General features: G+C 39.7%; 1 protein-coding gene across 1 annotated transcript in view; it reads right to left on the bottom strand.

Moving 5' to 3' along the window:
* dntt (deoxynucleotidyltransferase, terminal) overlaps nt 1-13,834 on the bottom strand; it is a 150,293-nt gene extending 136,459 nt beyond the window's left edge. Inside the window, exons 1-2 of the mRNA XM_079511983.1 lie at nt 13,707-13,834; nt 13,565-13,607 (exon numbers count right to left, since the gene is read on the bottom strand). The gene's annotated coding sequence lies outside the window, so the exon portion shown is untranslated. The remainder of the gene's footprint in view (nt 1-13,564; nt 13,608-13,706) is intronic.
* Nucleotides 13,835-15,854: the final 2,020 nt, after the last annotated feature.

Genomic DNA, 15,854 nt, shown 5'->3' on the forward strand with positions numbered 1-15,854 from the left:
CACGCACCATAGACTACTCCAAAACTGTCTTCCCCACGCAGATCCCGGGGGGGTGGCCAGGTTTTATAGCAAAGGATGCAGGTGTGTCACGTGACACGGGTTTTATGGGTAATGTAGTTGGAATATAAGCTCAGGAGTTTAAACAGCGCTCCGGAGGATGTTAATATGGTTAGATTAATAAGAAAAGCTGAAGACGCCAATTGGCGTCATTGATCATTTACGGAATTCTGATGAAGACGCCAATTGGCGTCTTTCATCTTCTAAGGGTTAAATATCAATTATAACAAACGTAAAAAACACATTTGGCTTGTATGCCTTAAGTTATACTTATATATTTGTGTTATACAAAGCAACAAAAAGGATTTAGTCAATACAGTGTGTACTTATCTGTAATAGGCTAGCTCACTCCTTCAGTGAACCAAGCAGGATGGATTAGTTTGATTTAGAATAGATTCATATAAAGTTCACTATACATGCATTAATAACCAAATTCCGTGTCCAGATCGTTTCATAAATGAGCTCGTGTAGCCTTGACAGAATGCAGTATATCATACACACCTCCACTGTAGATCATCACATTAGTAGGATGTTTGGAGGGTTAACAGGTGTCACAGGGCAGTCTCTGACTAATTGTTTCCCTATTTTCCCCACAATCACTCTGCTGTACAGACAGTGTACTGTGTTGGCCCTGGTCCAAACTGGCTTCCATTCAGCCAGCAGAAATCACAGCAGCACAATAAAACCTAATTCCTCGTGCACTTTCAACCTGGCCCTATTTTGAGCATGCCGTCGTATAGTCTGCCGTCGTATAGTCTGTCTTAAGCCGTAGTGTGAAAACCCACCTCTTCAGACTCCACCATGGCCCGTAGCACTTGCCCTAGCCTAGCCCCTTAGATAGCACATTATGTAGATTTAGATAGTATTTTAAACAGACTTATAGCTTGTTACGTAGACAACTCTAGAATTGCACTTTATGTAGTCATAGCACTTTATAGTACACATGTATAATATATTATATAGTATAGTATGTATAGTTTACATAGATACTCCATTGTTCTTAGTTGACGCATGATTCATAATAACTACTTTTTATATATCTGATGTATGCCATGCTTTTGTTATTGCTTAATGTAAGTCGCTCTGGATTAAGAGCGTCTGCTAAATGCCTAAATTGTATAGGTTCACAATGTGTAACCTATGAGATGAGGTGAGATGCTGAGAAAGCGAAGCTTCAGCAGGTAAGTAGTAGTATGCAGTGGCGTGCACAGACATTTAGAGGGGCAGGTGCTCAAGTGAAAAAAGGGCGTCTTGTGCAGTACAGTGTGGAACCGGCCGGTTGCCTTAATGGTGTGAGATTTATAGATTTTGGGGCCTAAATAATATATTAGAAGCTTTTTATCAAGAATTGATCAATGTCACCATGGTCCACATACTGTAGTGTACAGTGTACACACTGTACAAAAAAAACATTAGTTTTTTTCCCCCAAAAGCACCCCCTAGTGTCTATCTGTGCACACCACTAGTAGTATGTAGTCTGTTATCAGAAAGTCAGAAGCACCATTTTCTCGTTCATTTTGGGGGGTTTTCAGTTTTTTGGTCCCTGGGTTTTTAGAGAACACTTTGAAAAGATTAGACAGTAGCGGCGTGTAAAATAAATATTCTCTGATACAGTAATACTTTCTTGGATGATAGTGTCTGTCCCCTTATGTATGGTTTGTACGTGAGTCACATTTATTTAACATCACGCTTGGCAAACTGGAGCTCTTAATGTCAAGATAAAGCTGTGACTTAGTGGATATAACATTACAGGTACTGCCAATAAATCATGTGAGGGGGCTGTGGGAGAGATAACACCACTCCGGTAAATATTTTGGAATCGATAGTCTCACAGCATCAAAGGCCTGCTCTTGTAAACCAACAGCCTCAAGGTGAATCTTTGACGCTCATTATCAATCCTGTACAAGAAAGAAGTGTGTGCTACTTGCTATGTTCAATATTCTGTGGATTCTGGGGTGTCTTTAAGGAAACTGCTATGTATTCAGCATAATATCATATTAAAGATGGAGTGCCATTTTTTTTCACCCATAAAACATCAGGTACTATGATGATTATACTTTTTTTTTCCTTTTTCTAAAAGTGTACAGAAAGTGTTAAAATTATGTTTGTATGTGGCCACACCCACCAGTTCATTAAGTGTACCTGGTTTTCATCTTAGCACCATCCTGAACTTAAACCTCGCTCACAGCTGTTGTATGATAATGGTGGAGGGGGGGATGATTTTGTGATGATACTAGGTGTTGTATTTCCATTGGGCATTTTGACTCAAAGGCTTTCAGCTTTCAGGAAGAAACCAAAAATACACAGGGAAGACATATTTGAATATTCAAACCACACCTGCGTCTATTCGAGCAGAGGTTCCCAACCACTGGTACTAGTACTACTGGTGGTACTTGAGCCCCCCTCTGGTGATGCACAGAGGAGTCGCCCAAAAAAGGAGAGAAAAGACAAAAGTGGAATGAAATATTTACATTACTATACAGATTTTTCTGACCAAGCAGTTTGTTTGAAATAGGCTATCCAGCCATGCTGAAATGAGCATGACAGCACACCTAGCCGTTAATAGCAGATTTGAGAACGGATTAATCACATTAGAAATATCGTGTATAGTGATTAGACAGTTTTGTCAGAGCAGCAGCATTATTGGCTTAGGGATGGAACAAAAAGGGCATGTATATACGCTCCTGTATTTTAACATAAATTATTATGGAGGTACTTGGAGAGCCAAATATGTTCCGAGGTGGTACTTCAGTATAAAAAAGATTGGGAATCAATGCATTAGAGTAATGTTAACTCCAGTCTCCATAGACACATACAAAACAGAAAAAAGTACAAAAATCACGACACTCCATCTTTTAAAAAAAGCTTATATGGCGGAGAATTCCGTCAGAAGCAGTAGACGGTTGGATTTTATATGGCGGAATACTCCGTCATAAGCACCTGGCCAAATCCATTTGAAAACACGAAGACAAAAAAGACACCAGACGACGACACATCTTGCCTGCCCAAAATGTAATTCCTAGAAATGCTAATGTAACATCATATATATGTCTTGCTGCATCATACTGTACATGTTTGACATCATGACCTTTGTTCATATGGTAATAGTACATTATCGAATGGAACAACTCTATGCTGTTTGAGTACAGTATAACCAATAAGTGTAAACTCTGAATGTGTAAAATGGGCCCATTAATTAAGAATAATCAGACAAACAGATCAGTATTTACACTGTCACATGTAGTTAAATTGCCACTGTATTGTGTAGGACTTGGTTTGTCTGGTAATTTGTAATCTAAATTTCCTGCGAAACCCCAGACACAAAGGCTGGCTAAGTGTGGGCACGATTTGAGCAACCAGTGTGAAAGATTGCCTGTTTTTTTAATAGACGTGAGAGATGACAGTACAGTAGATGTCCTCACTTCCTTCCTTGTTTATTTCCAAACATTAATGACTAAGCTTGCTTACATTACATTAACTGTACTGCATTACAGCAATATAGGTGTCCAATATCTATGACCTATTACTACTTTATCAATCATCCAAAAATATAGTCCCAGTCAGATGCATGTACAATTACACACATACATACCATATAATATTACAGCTAAAGAACATTATCATCCTCTAGTGAAATTACAAAATAAATAATGAATTTGTATGGCAGCTCACCATAACTAAAGTCTTTAGCTGTTCAAAGCCCATTCGTTCAAAACCGCCCTGAAACAGAATCGCCTTTCTCAGTCGACTTAATTCTTATCTTTTTTGCTTATCATTATAGTCTTTTGTTTTTCCTATTAAAGTTGTTCTCTTTTTTTGCCCTCTTCCCTGGCCCCCACACACGTGTTAAAGGACCACTTCCCCACTTTTCAACCTACCTTGATATAATTGGTCCTCACTAATGTTCATGATAAAATGCCACTTTTCTTCTACTCGGTCTGTGTAGGAGGGCTGTGGTCAGTTCAGAAACCCGTCCACCAGTGACATCATCGATGGGGAATCCAAGCTCATAGAAACCGCAGGCTTTCTATTCCTGAAAAGTTGCAATGCGATAATGGAAGCCATCGTTCTCACGATAATAAAAATATATTAAAAAAGAAATCTGCCTAACGATGACCTCACTGGTGGATGGGTTTCTGAACTGCCCACAGCCCTCCTATGAGACACAGACCGTGTAGGAAAAGAATGTGGTATTTTATCATGAACATTGCAGGACCAATTATATGAAGATAGGTTGAAAAGTGGTCAAATGTGAAAAGGGTGCCATTTCTTCTTACGCCTTTGATGGCAATTGGATGATTTGAGGCATTTTGTTCCAAAAAATGTGTTTTGCAAATATCCACCTGTTGTTGGCGCTATAACAGGCATATGTGAAAAGGGTGGGATATATTCCTCAGCCTATAGAAAAGTGCGCGAAAGATTTCACATAAATTGCACGCTGCGTTCATGATTTGAGGTATTTTGTTCAAAAAGGGCCAATCCTGCAAACTTTGAAAGCCAATGTTAGCCAATTCGGATGGAATATGAAATATCAGATCATGACTATAAAGATACTGTGTAACGATTTGCAGGATTTTTGGACAGAATCTGGAGGAGTAATATCAAAAGAACTGTTTTACAAAAGTCGGCTTCCTGGTGGCACTATAACAGGCCGTTCTGGACAATTTGGGGCAGAGGGTCATCATTGGCATCGACCAGGTTAACGGTGCCGGAGATTAGCTGTACAGACGGACGGACGGACGGACAAAACAGTGCAAAACATACTCTCCCCATGCCTTCGGCTGGTGGAGACTGGAGACAATAAATCCCAAAGTTGTGTGAGTGTTTAGGATATGAAGATGTGCAACCTTGTCACTTCCCAAACCCACTAATATTGTGTAACCAGTTCTGCTAAAAGTGGAAGTGAGTGTAACAATAAGTGACTTCTGCTTAGAGAATGCCTGTATTCTCACGCTTGACCGCTTTACAGTTACTCATAGTCTCATACACTTCACACACAACTAACACAGCAAAACTAGCTGTAGGACCACGTACCTGCTCTCTCTGTGAAATTGCTGTGACATGACGCATCCAGGGGTAAGTAAGTACGATTTTATTTATACACCTTTTTTTAAAACAAGGTCACAAAGGTGGGCTTATCCCAGTTTGAAGCGGTTTTCCCCCATCTTTATTTGTGAGTCCGAAAACAGCATGAATCGGGAATAGGGGAAAGCATGTATCCCCTTTCACGGTCACCTATAAAATATGTTTCCTTTATGTATAGGCGGAAATATACTGTAGGTGAGAGATAGATCTTGGGAAGACGTAGAGGTATATTTTGCTCTATATGGAATATAATTAGCAAGAAAGTCCTTATAGTCAGGGGATATTAATAACATCTGGGAATACATTTCTTACCAATTTTCTTCACTATTTGTAAAGGTGTCTACTAACATATCCCACATTGATTTCTATCTAATTCCTAGGGGAATTTTTGACAGCTGCTGAAAGTTGGGGTACCATTAACAGCCAATATAAGGCAAAATGTTCTAAATGTCATAATACTTTAAGTAGCAAGTGACGTGTCAAACTATTTGGCCATATCCACTTGTATCACAAATGTGCTGACCTCATCACATTTGTGATGACGGCTATGGCTGTTTTTAGCCCAAGGATTGTTTTTTGTGCAAAACAAATGCTTGGAATCATGAAAACCCCCTAGTTTGACACGCCACATGCTACGTAAAGCATAATGAAAATTATAACATTTTGCCTTATAATGGCTGTATGGTACCCCAACTTTCAGCAGCTGTAACAATTCCCCTAGGGTGGCTGAATAGAAACCAATGTGGGATATGTTATTAGACACCTTTACAAACACATTGGTGAAGACATTTCTTGGTAAAAAAGATATTCCCAGATTTTACATTATTCTGACAATAATATTCTGACAATTATACAGTATGTTACCATTATACAGTATGGGGTTGCTATAAAAACATTCACTCATTATATCAGTATGTTGCCTTGTACTGACTTACAACATCCAAGTTGAAGGCTTGCTGTGAGCAAGCCTTCTTTTCTATTCCCTATTCAATGGCTTTTCTATGGATGCCATTTATGTGGCATTTCAAAGCAATACTTTGTAAGTTCAAGCCGTTTTGAAAGGCTCTACATGAATTTCCAATTCAGCCCTCCATGTCTGCCTGGCTGATTTCAGTGGTTTTCCCCAAAAATATTCGGCAGTTGAGATTGGGGTCCAAATCAATCGAAGACATTAATGTTTCAAAGGATCGGCTTTGAAGTGTGAGTTACCAGGGTAGACCTAAACAGAACAACAACATAGACAAGAGTATTGATCTATCCCATAGCTACGTATATGGATCATGGAACCCAGGAACTCAGTTACTGCCATGTTCACACTGAGCAAGGATACATCACCATAGCTTCACAATCACAACATACACTTGCTTGCTTTGATATGGATACAAATCTTTCAAAAAAATGCTTTTAAAAGAAGAACATCTCTAACACAGAAACTCTGTCCAGATAGTGTACTTTCACGATGCTAGGGATCTTTCACTATAAAGTCAGGTGTCAATGGGTGTCCCTTCATGATCATGATATTGGGCAAACAATACGGTATGTTTCATTAGCTACCACAGTTGTGCATCTTTATGGGAATTTATGCTCAGTGATTGCTTAAGGCTGCACTGTGTAACTTTCCTCTTTTTAATACCCCGGATTTGAACCCTGGTGTGCAGGAGACATTTTTTACCACTGATCTAATAAAGCCTGCCTTGCACCGGGGAGAAATTTAATTTTGGCATTCAGATCGACATAAAGTCTCTTAATAGAAGAGCAAGGAGACCAAATACAACCACCTTAGTTGTATATTCTATTAAAGGGTTAGGTCAGATTTGTGGACGTTGTAGGAGTTGTAGGAAATACTTTCCATTAATATAGTGGTTGCAAAGGTATTGATTGATTGCCTGAGTCCCGTGGTGGAAGTTCTGGTCTTGTTTTGGTGAATATTAAGTAGTTCCGGTCATTTGGTGGGGGTCACTCATTCAAAATGAATGAATCCACCCATCATTTGGGTTGTTGAACGTATTTGTACCATTTTAGCACAACTTCCACAGGACTCAGGCAATCAATTAATACATTTACAACCACTATATTAATGGAACACATTTCCTATAGCTTTAAGTCCAAAAATCTGAACTAACCCTTACAAAATATTCTACCGAATATTGGACAATATATATTCTTTATTCACTAAAAGCCACTGATGCTGTGGGATCTCGATTAGCATAGCGTGCTGCCTTTGTCTTGTAGCTATACTAACCCTTTGCACTAGGCCTGTATGTCAGCTCCAGTGAGGTTAAGCTCATGTTTCATTGTCAGTAGCTGTACCAGCAAGTTGAATTCATAAACATTTATTGTGTTTGTGAATAAACCTATGATGGATAATATATTAGATTCTGCTCCAGCTGTCTGCGGCCATATGTCAACATGATTGAGTTAGAATCACTACATATTCACTGTGGTGTTTTGTTTTCAAGACAAAGAGAGAGAGAGAGAGAGTCGGAATTCTCTGCATAAAACAACATCATAAGACAGATCTGTCTGGGTGACAAAAATAAGCCTACCCCAAAGACAGTGGGGGGGGGGGAAACATCAAATAATATATTTCAATGTTTCTGTAAATTGAACATATAAAGGATGATTTAGGCTGCCACGATTCGACCCGGGGCAAGCGTGGTTTGGGACAAGCGTTCTTGTATTCTAAGCTACAACTGCAGTCTAGTCGATAGACCTACTAAAGAGAAACTTTCTCTTCATACAAAACATGCACAGTGTGCACAGTAAAAAATAGTTTTGAGAGGGGAGCATGTTGAACACTTGAACCCTAGCATCCCTATTCTGGGGCTTACGTTGCGTGAAAAGAGCCGATTTATAATAAGCTCACAATGTGTCACAGGACTACACATTGCACGTTGCTGCGAGCCTGTATCGTTGGTGTAGAGCAAAAACTAAATCAGCCTGCCCTATAGTATAGATCAAGCCCATGGTAATCCGGTCAACAAAGTACAGGGTTTACGTTCATGCAAACGTAAACCCAGTGGACCTGAACTGTGCACAACCTGTGGGAGAACGTAACAAAACGTTCAGACAGAATCTCCAGGGCTCAAGATCATATCTCTGCTGTCGGGAGGAAACCTCATAACTCCAAAATGTTCAATTTTCAGGAAATGAAAAATATACATTTTTCAGGAAATTAAGAAAACCATATATTTTTTAAAACAAAGCAATACTCATCAAAGTTGGTGTTGTAACTTTATATATTGTCAATTACTTCCATGCGAGGGGGAGCGGTGGTGGAGTTAGTTGCTTTAGCAGACATTTTGAGGGTCCAATGGAGTTAAGAGGTTTTGTCCAAAGCACGTTTTACTACTTTCCATTGGTTAAATCTTTTCAAAACAACACAGACGTAAAGGGTGTTCAATAGCACTGATTTATGCAAAATCAAAAACCTCAAAAATGGAGTTATGAGGTTTCCTCCCGACAGCAACGATACTGCCCTAAAGTCAGATTTTACATACTTCTATGATAGCGCACAGTGCAGTCTAGATTGATGTACAGTACATAGACATGTTTCATATCACACTTTGAACAAAAGAGCTGTTGAAGTTACCACCGTGGGTGATTCTATGTGGAGTTGATCTATGAACTGGAAAGTGGAAACTGATACTGTGATAGTATCTAAGGTATCTGTCAGTTCCATTTCTTGCTGCTAAACTGTTAATACTACTTCCATATGAAATCCATGAAGCTCCATGTATAAAATATATATTATATTAGTCAGGCATGCCACAACATTGTATCCAGGTGGCGCAAGTACCTGCCCACCGCCATGGGTTAAATTATTCCAAGGTGCCACTGACTTGGCTGGGCGCTCTAACAAACAACATCGGAAACCTTCAACTGCTAGAGGTTGGTCGGCGGTGAAACTCTTCAATGTCAGGTGGAAAGTAGCAGCATCAAAGGAGACACATTGTTGTTGTCTACACTCTCCTCAAGACCAACAGTAGGGGTTTGGCAGTCTGGCAATCTCAAACCAACCACTTTTAATTTAATCTACCAGCCTCTTACAGTATATGCTCCGAATTAAAGCATCACATGAGTGTCATTCAAAGTGGTCATTAATTTCCAGTGGTGCTTTTGATCACACTCTAGTCTTAAAACCACACACACACACGGCCTCACAACAACCACACACTCTTAATGGTGTTGCTAGGTTACTATACCGAGTCTTTGCCAGTCGTATGTGACTGATGAGAGTTATTTGAGCATCTATTCTAGTGGATATCCAATGGGCTCTCTATGCTGAGAGTAGTTTGAGCATCTAGTTCTAGTGGACATCTGATGGGTAATCTATCCCGAGAGTTGTTGGAGAATCTAGTGGGAGTATCTAGTGGAAATCCCATGGGTAATTCATACTGAGACCTGATTGAGCCGTCTAGTAGTGGATAACTCAGCAACTTGACAGTTTGAGAGACATGTGGCAAGCCAAGTGAGCACGATCGGGGCCCCGATTTCGGATTGGAACTACACAGAGGCGTAATTTGTATAGGGTTGGTGGGTTTTGTCAATGGGAGAAGGAAGTGATGGCCGGCCGGCCGTCGGGAGCCCCCTCAAACTGCCTCAAACCCGTACCGTGCGTAAAACATAACACCACACCACCAGCCTGGACATATATATATAATATACACAAGACTTTGGGGCAAAACTTCATATTTACCCTGCTCTGTAACCAACAAAAGTGTGTTCTTACATCCTCCATTTCAGCACTGGGTGAGTAATTGCTGATATGAAAGTTATTTCACATTCTGCACTGCAGAACATGTGATGCTACTGATGAGCTTGTAGTAGGTAAATATTTGGCCAAAGTAACTATAGAACAGTGCCAGAACCGTCCCAAATGGTTCAATTACCCGACAAATAACCGATTTCCGCGCACACTCGCTACACTCGCGTGCGTGCGTGTACAGGGCCCCTTTCATTCAAAGAACCCATGGCTGATAAAGCCTAATTACGCCACTGGAACTACAAGTTCAAGTTCATAGAAGATTAACTGAGCTTATATAAAAAGTAATGGAAACTGAAACCACAGTGAAAGTTTCTGTTTTATGTCGGAGTTTCATCACAAAAGCGGAGGCTACTGGCATTGAAAACTGTACTGAAACAGGGCACAGTGCTGTTGTGTCTCATTCAAACAGCCCCAGACGCTCCCCATAAATAATTGAAAACAGAGCAGTGGCTGGGAAGGCACTGGGGTGAACTACTTGATATTTTATTCAAAGTCAAAAGGCTAAGTCTGATTTCAAACAGACACTTTCTTTCTACCATAAGCCAGTGACAAGATCAAGAGTGTAACTGTGCGGGCATGCACGGGTTCATTTCTTTGAAGGAGGTAAAGGCTTTTATCTCAATTGATCCCACTCAGTGATTTGTAAATGATTAAATCACAATCACATCCTTGCTTAAAGGGCTTCGTCATGCAGCAGGCTTATGGGTGGAACTAGCCTATATCCTTCTTTTGTTAAAAAGATTCTTATCTTCAGCTGAGTGATCTGCTTGTAAGAGAAATTGTCCCTAACCAAAAGGGGAAAGGTTTGATCCTCAAAACTAAATGAGCCCACCGGCTCACTCATTGTAAGTTTGAAGATTACTGTATATTCCTGCAGCTGAAACTAAAATGAGAAACCACAATTTGGTCAGGACTGCAACAAAACCATTGACTTCCGTAGTAAGCTATTGCTGTGTGATATAACGGTAACTTTGAAATTATGCACTTTTGATGAACAGGAAATCTATAAACAAATCAATGCATTTATTATTCATATTATGCCGATCTAAATTAGCAATCCATGTTATGTCCATGTCCAATAAGTCACTGTGTGCAAGTAACGTTTTGCAAACAAATCTTGAAAATAAGATAGGCCTACCTTTTGGCTTCTTATTGAGCATGTTCATTATCTTATAACAAAAAGCAGGAGAGAGGAAGGGCTTCGGAAGGACCTGGAATGAATCCATGAATTATGAATGAAGAGAGAAATACATAATTTAGTGGGATTTGTTGCATATTTTATGGTAATAATTGTTTCATTCATTTACAAATCACAACTGCCTCCTCTATTGCAAGATGAAAAATGTATCACAAATTGTAAGGTAAAGGACAGATTAAAAAGAAGTTCTAGGAAACTATGAATTGCTACATAAATATAGATTTAAAAATAAATTACCAAAATATAGACAATCCTAATTAGGGTTGCAACAAAGGCTTCAGTACTTAATCATGTAGGACTATATTTTTACCTTTATCAGTCTACGTGTGAGTTGGTACTGTGGGTAAGCTGTGATAAGCACTATAGTGGGCGCCACAATTTGGCAGCTAGTAATTCAGTCAGAATTGCTAAAAGGGTTTGTCAAGACTTTAATCAATCAAGGTTATGGTTACAGCCAATGGCTAGACTGTTAGTGTTAAACCTCCAGTGATATTTACTCTGGTTGTAAAGAAGGCACTCGTAACTTACGTTTTCGCATTAACTTCTTGAAAATGTTTATATTGTGTTTCTCAGTAAAGTATTGAGCAACAATCTACTTGCAGGTGATTACACAACAATCATAAACCTGAGTGTAGCCTATACATATTGTGCACTCCGATAATTACATTTTAACACTCAGAATGCTTTTGTGCAGGTGCACAAATAAACTGTTTGACTTCAGCAAACAATTAGGCCTACAGTGGCCTGAAAACATGTACTGTCTGTAGGTAGGAGATATTGTATTTTGCAGTACTATTTTTCAACCAGTATGTGTCCTAGTACTCAAGAAGACCAGGGTCTACATTTCTCAATTGAAGAGTAGGGAACGCACCTCCAACAGCTGCAGGTTAAAGTAACATTTTATTAAAAAAATAGGTTCCAGGTTGCAACTTTAAATAGAAATGTATTTTTACTAGTCAGCTTTTATTTTGTGACTTCTGTTAAATGTCTCTTGAAAATGTCCTTTGTAACATGGTGCCATCTAGTGTTTAGGTAAGAGGTGATGCAGTGCAGCAGAGGTCTGCTTTGCGATACAGCATTGCCATAAATATCCAATTTCCAAATTATGAAAGTTATTATGTTATGTTGTGTTTTAGATCTGATGTCATTGTATTATAGATTCTATTATCACATGATCTGACAGAGCTGACACCACTGTTGATTTCTGTGCTTTGTGTTTATCATCCTATAGAACCTGTCTGAGCGTGACATTAACTACAGATTTGGCCACCAGCCGTAAGTAACTTACTGTTTATTTCTATTTTATGTATTTTTTTTACTGTACCATATAGTATCACTTAACCCATTTAGACCTGAGGACGCATAAATCTGTGTCACCTCATAGCTTTTAACCACTTTAACCATTATTTTAAACTTTGTTGAAAAATAGCAGATCTACAAGCTCAAGTGCCACGCTACAAGCTTGTAGATCTGCTATTTTAGAGAAATCATGAAAATGTGGTGCAAATCTTTGAATAGGCCTATATATTCTTTCACAGTGAACGTTTTCAACACCAAATCTCGTCACAGCGTGACCCCTTGTGAGCTTGTAGATCTGCTATTTTCGACAAATGTTCACCACCATATAGGAACACTATTCATGTGGTTAACGGCTTGCAGTGAGTGACGAACAAATCCAGATTGGATCTGTTAACTAAGGATGGGCTCAATGAAGACTTGGTAGGCTGCTGTACTTGTAAAGAGTTGTACAAGTGTCCTCAGTGTACACTCTGTTAAATCAACAGTACACTGAGTCAGTGTACTGTTGATTTAACAGAGTGTATAAATAATTTTTCCTCAGAGTTACATGGATAAATTAACACATACAGGAACAATGCCAACATTGCCCTATAGCACCACCAGGAGGCACATTTTTGCACACAAAAAATCAAAACGAACAGTGGTCAATTTGTACACTTTCAGCAGGATCTTTCTGTGCATCATGTCAGCACAGTTTATGCAGCAGAGAGAAAGGAGACAACACTCACACTGTGTGTGTCAGTGTGTGTGTGTGTGTGTGTGTGTGAGAGAGAGAGAGAGAGAGAGAGAGAGAGAGAGAGAGAGAGAGAGAGAGAGAGAGAGAGAGAGAGAGAGAGAGAGAGAGGCAGACATGACCCCCCCAGTGGTCATGTCTGTGTGTTGTCATTCTAGTGAGTTCTTCTTTTCAAGTGGTTAGTCATGAACTTGTGAAAGACAGGAAAATATAAAGTCTGCACACTCACTAAATAATGCTACCAAAATACATCCAAATGATGTAAAAGCTCTTCTTCATTTTGTGGAAAGCTGGGAGACAATACATTCTGAACAGAACCTTATTTGTATTGGTCAGTTGTGAGTTTGAGAGTTGCGCGCGCACGCACACACAAGTCACACAAGCCTAATTATTAAATTGGATTTAGTAAACATAACTAACTCACCAGTCATTCACGCCTTACTTGGGGGCTGACATCTTGCAAAAACCTTAAAATAATAAAAACAAAAGATGAATATTATGGCTGCCTACTGTTATCAACTGTAAGATGTTACAGTAAATATAGGAAGACAGGTAGAGAAACCCACCTCTTGACGACGCTGAAAATGCTAAACTTACAGGCTAGTTGGCGACGGTGTTCACAAATGACAGCTGTTAGTCATTTGACTCAATCAGGACAAAATGAAAAGTGCGCCACCTGATCAGGGGAGTTCTCGGGAGTTCTCTGGTCACACCGTTGTCTCAGTAGGCCTACTGTCTGTGTATCAGTACGCATTATTAGACCTCCGCCGGAGGAAGTAGGTCTTGTTTACCACATACTAATTAATTATTTGGAATTTGATTTGTATGCGTGTAGGCCTATTGTATGAAAACTTTAGATGATGTCCATGTTTAGCACTGGTTTAGCGCTGGGGGGGTCCCCAGCTAAATTCAATAGAATCATAGAATTCCATTGGAACTTTGGAAAATCCTAGGATTTTCGAAATCCTATATGATCCTATTAGAATGTTAGAGTGTCTGCTACTTTTTTGTAACATCATGTTTGAAATAATAAGCTTGGTTAAAACGCCAGACAGAAAAGTAGAGAAGACACACTGGAGTGGAACATTTAAAACTGACTGAAATGTCAAAATAGGGGCTTCTTTGAATCCTATAATCAGAGACCATGTGGTAATTAGTCATTTGTATTACTAATTAGTAGGTTTCATATTTCAAAACTAGTTGCAGCACATAGTTTGTAGCTTTGAAAATGTCTTGCTTGTTATGCCCAAGAAAAGCAAGATCTGCTTCAGTAAACATCCCTACCGCCTCCCACAGCGAGAAACAATTAAGGCAAATTCATGTTTGACATAAAAGATTTAATCTGCACACTGGTTCTCAACTCGATCCACTAACCCTATCCTTAGCATTTTGATCTAGATCTTATACCCAAATGTAAGCTTTTCAATTTGAATTCCCGATGAATAAGATTGAGTAAGATTGAAACATTGAGAACAGTTTAGAGAGTTTAGGCTATTTTTATTGGTACTGTTTGATCATCGTTTGACGTTTGTCCAACACCTATTCCTTTGTTAAAATGTTTGACATTGACACATATATCCACTATCCTCCATCAGTGGTTCCTCACTGATGCACAGCCTCGTAGAGAATCAGAAATGACCATATGTACACCGACGACACCGTGGCCATCTTCCCATTGACAGCCCATACATCCAAACAGAAAAGTCCTATCTGATTGTAAACCATGTTAAACTCACCAACATTGCATCTGTATGAAAAGCTTTCTTTATATCGTGTTTGTTTCATAAAAATCCACCGTAGATATGTTATGAGCTACTTCCCTGCAGGTGATTGAGTTTTGAACACAACAAGCATTTGCATTCAGCAGAGCACGTACTCTCCTGTTCAGACTCTTCCATTGATGGTGAATGGCAGAGGGCAAATGTCTTCCCAATGGCAACAAACAAACTGTCTCTTTTATTTTTAAATCAGAACCGTCTGAAGTAAGTGAGTGGTACTGTACTGTACTGTACTGTACTGTACTGTACTGTACTGTACTGTACTGTACTGTACTGTACTGTACTGTACTGTACTGTACTGTACTGTACTGTACTGTACAAGCCTGGTGTGTGTGTGTGTGTGTGTGTGTGTGTGTGTGTGTGTGTGTGTGTGTGTGTGTGTGTGTGTGTGTGTGTGTGTGTGTGTGTGTGTGTGTGTGTGTGTGTGTGTGTGTGTTAAGCCCTAACCACACCAAAGGGTCACCATGCAACTCCTTGTGTCCAAACGGTTAAAAGGAGTTAACGTTAAAACCGTCTCGACCCTTTGGTGTGGTTTGAGGCATTGAATCACTAGGGTCAATGTGGGTCAACGTGCAACAAGACATATCACACCACAGGGACAACGCTAAAACCTAAAACCGTCTTGACCCTTTGGTGTGGTTAGGGCTTTAGGCTGCGCAACAGTGACACTTGGTGGTGAACAAATGCTATAACCTATAACACTAAGTCAGACGGACAGACACAGAGACAGATCCAGCCAGCCAGGAGACAGTCCCAGCCAGCCCGGGACACACATTGCTGTGCATTGGAGTGGCTGCACCACTCAAAAATGCAGTTCTTATGCAGGTTCCTGGTTCCTCCCAAGGACTATTTAAAGAAGGAGGAGACAGGCGTTCTGTAGTAAGCACTATAGATTGCACTGGGATGCAAACTGGAGCCGGAAGTTCAATGATGGAA

Source organism: Electrona antarctica, assembly GCF_951216825.1.
Source record: "Electrona antarctica genome assembly, chromosome: 10".
NCBI lineage: Eukaryota > Metazoa > Chordata > Actinopteri > Myctophiformes > Myctophidae > Electrona > Electrona antarctica.